General features: G+C 35.0%; 1 pseudogene; it reads left to right on the top strand.

The window, feature by feature from the left end:
- The first annotated feature begins 2389 nt into the window (after positions 1–2389).
- On the top strand, positions 2390–2583 carry LOC148768133 (small nucleolar RNA U3; annotated as a pseudogene).
- Positions 2584–3008: the final 425 nt, after the last annotated feature.

The raw sequence follows: 3008 nt of genomic DNA, 5'->3' as shown, positions 1-3008 counted from the left end.
ATTAAATGGGCATTTTTGACGTAATTTTAGGACCAATTTCATTCAATTAAAATGGGTTGGGATTAAATGTATTCAAAATACAAACTTTAGAATGTATTGTGTTGATTGTCGAAAAATCTCGTTTGGGGTTGTGGGCGGCGGATCTGAAGATGTGGTGGTGGTGGTGAGTATGGTGGTTGTGCAAGAGGGCGGAGCTGGGTTGTGGGCGGCGGATGTGAAGAAGATGTGGTGATGGTGGTGAGCTTGGTAGTTGTGCAAGAGAGCGGAGCTGGTTCCTAGTGGTAAGCGGCGGACGACTGAAAATTGTGAATTGGGTGAGTAGAGTGGAGTGGTGTGCGTGAGATGGGTAGTTCCTGGGATTGGGAAGAAGATGAAGGCCTTTTTTTATTTATTTTATTTAATATTTATTCCATTTATCCTAAAAAACATTTATTCCATTTTAAAAACGGAAAAGACGTCAATAACCTTAGATTTGTCATGTGCAACGCACATGGGTTGAGAACCGGTCATTTTGACCTGAAAACGGGCAAAAAAAGGCAAAGTGACACAATTTATTAAGTACAGGTGAACTCATGCAAAAAAAAATTGTTCAGGTGGTGATCTGCAAAAACTGAAAAAGTTTAGGTGGTTTAATGCTATTTACCCTAATTTTATTCCACTCTCGTGCATCTCAAGGCTTAAGTTACTAGTTTTGGTTTAAAAAAGGAAAATTTCTCTACTATGTTTTTAATTATTTATTTTTTTATTCATTTATTTCTTATATCTCAATGGAATTGTAATTTTCTTCTTCTATCAATTGCATATTTTGTAGATAGGATGTTGTAGAAAATATGTAGTTCTAAAGTTGTCACCTATGTAGCACGGACACAGAAACACGGATACGGCGAAACAAGGTAACAAGCACGGAAAAACTCTATTTTCTAAAGAGTTAGATGTGAGAATGTAGGAGTAATGTGTAAATATTAAAAATAAATATATAATGTATAAACTTTTGGCAACTCTAGGGTAAATTCAATGTCATTTTGTTATAATTATTATTTTTTCTCATCTAATTTTCTACTTATTATTTTTGTTTTCATTCTGATCTCAATGGAATGGTTTGCCGCTTTCTAATTATATTCTTACTTTCTTTGTTAATTGCATTTTTGTAACAAAAATTCTGTTTATTTTTTTTCCTCTATGGTTTCTAATTTTTTTTTTGTTCTTTCTTGTCTCAATGAAACAGTTTTCAGTTTATTTGTTATTCCGCTTTATTCGTTAAGGGAAAATTAGCAAGACCTCCTTTATTTGGTAAAAATCATTTGAGATAGAACCTCTTCAAATAAATAGTTTGAGAAAACCCATTTCTCTTTAAATTTAAAACAACTCTCCACACAAATTTAAATTGTCCATTATATCCTTTCAGAAACCTAATTTCATTTTTCATTTCTCTTTTTTTCTGTTGCTTTCTTCTCGATCTCTCCTCTGTTTTTTTTCTTTCTCCGGTAACACATATTTCGGTCGAATTCCGATGGGTTGCCCCACCTCCAAGATCGACGACTTACCCGTCGTCGCTTTATGCCGCGACCGTTTCTCTTTTCTCGACGAAGCCCTACGATAGCGTTTCACCTTCGTCGCAACCCATGTTGCTTATCTTATCTCTCTCAAGGTCTGGACCACTTTTTTAACCAAGATCTCGAAGCTTCTTTGCTTAGGCCCCATTTCCCACGGCGGACATCGTTGATGGTGTGGGGGGTGGTGATTGTGTGGTGTGACGACGATATGATGATGATTGTGAGCAGATCTAGGACTTTTTTAGGTAGAACGCGCAGAGAACGGCGCGTACGGAGGAAATTAGCGCATGTTAATCGTCTACGTTCAATAGTCGATTAAGGAATTTCCTCAACTATGTATTCAAGAGAGAGGAAGAAAGAGTGGTATTTGCCGATTCTACCCCTACTAAAACATGTGTGAATTGCCGCGCACAATTCCGGCGAGGATTTGGCCAAAAATGGCCAATTTAGTGATTGGTGCTTCAAATAACAGAGTCTAGGGGGCATCGTGCAGTTTGTTTTAGTTTAGGGGGTAACGTGTAAAACACATCAAAGTTTTGGGGCAAAATGTCATAATACTTTAATTATTATTATTATTAATCATCAAATGATAATAATACTTTAATTATATTAATTTTTAATATATATAAAAGTCTAAAGAAATTTTAATACACTTTAAAGTTGTTTGGGCTATTTGAATTTTTATTAACAATATGTGATATATAGTTTACTTGTAAATGTAAGCTGTTTAATTAGTGGCGCAAGTGAATTAGTTAAGTCTGCCCAGTTTCGTCCCACATTGAAGAAATACGAAATAAAGAACATATATTTATAGAGCTAACGCAGCACTTATAGACACGACCTTACTTGAACAGGATCTGTTCTATAGGCTCGTACCTCTGTATCCTTGACTTCTAAGGAGACAGGAAACTAAGTCTGGTGGATGAACCATCCTTGATTTCTAAGGAGACAGGAATGGCTCGGGCCAGCTGACTCAGTAGAGGATCGTTCTTGGTTAGCTTTGGCTGGCTGGGGAGTCATTTTGCATAATTTATTATGTTCAAAGGTACAAAGTGCTATTAATTTTTTTGAAGGATGCAAAGTGTCAAAAACCTATATTTCAAGAATGTAAAATGGAATTTAAATCGAATGTTATTATCCTCTATAAGGTGACTAATTTAGTTTTATAAAGTGCTGACAATAGGTGTTCTTCAATATTAGGGTGTCACTCTTCCATTTAATTTAATTTGAGGACGAAAAATATAATTTTCCCTATCTTTTATATTTTGAGTGATAAATGTCATCATCGATTTTGAGTGTATCTTGTATCCGTATCATGAAAACTTAAATATATAAAACATTTAATTTTTAACTTACTTGGACGGGCTTAGGTTGGGTTGATCCATAATAAGCTTAAACTGGACTCATAAATTAATCGAATTTAATAAAATAAATCAAACTGAGCTCGACTCACTA

The sequence above is a fragment of the Erythranthe guttata genome, chromosome 9 (assembly GCF_056151865.1).
Source record: "Erythranthe guttata isolate IM_541 chromosome 9, IM_541, whole genome shotgun sequence".
Classification (NCBI taxonomy): domain Eukaryota; kingdom Viridiplantae; phylum Streptophyta; class Magnoliopsida; order Lamiales; family Phrymaceae; genus Erythranthe; species Erythranthe guttata.
The sequence above is the reverse complement of the archived record's forward strand: the minus strand, read 5'-3'. Positions and strand labels throughout refer to the sequence as shown.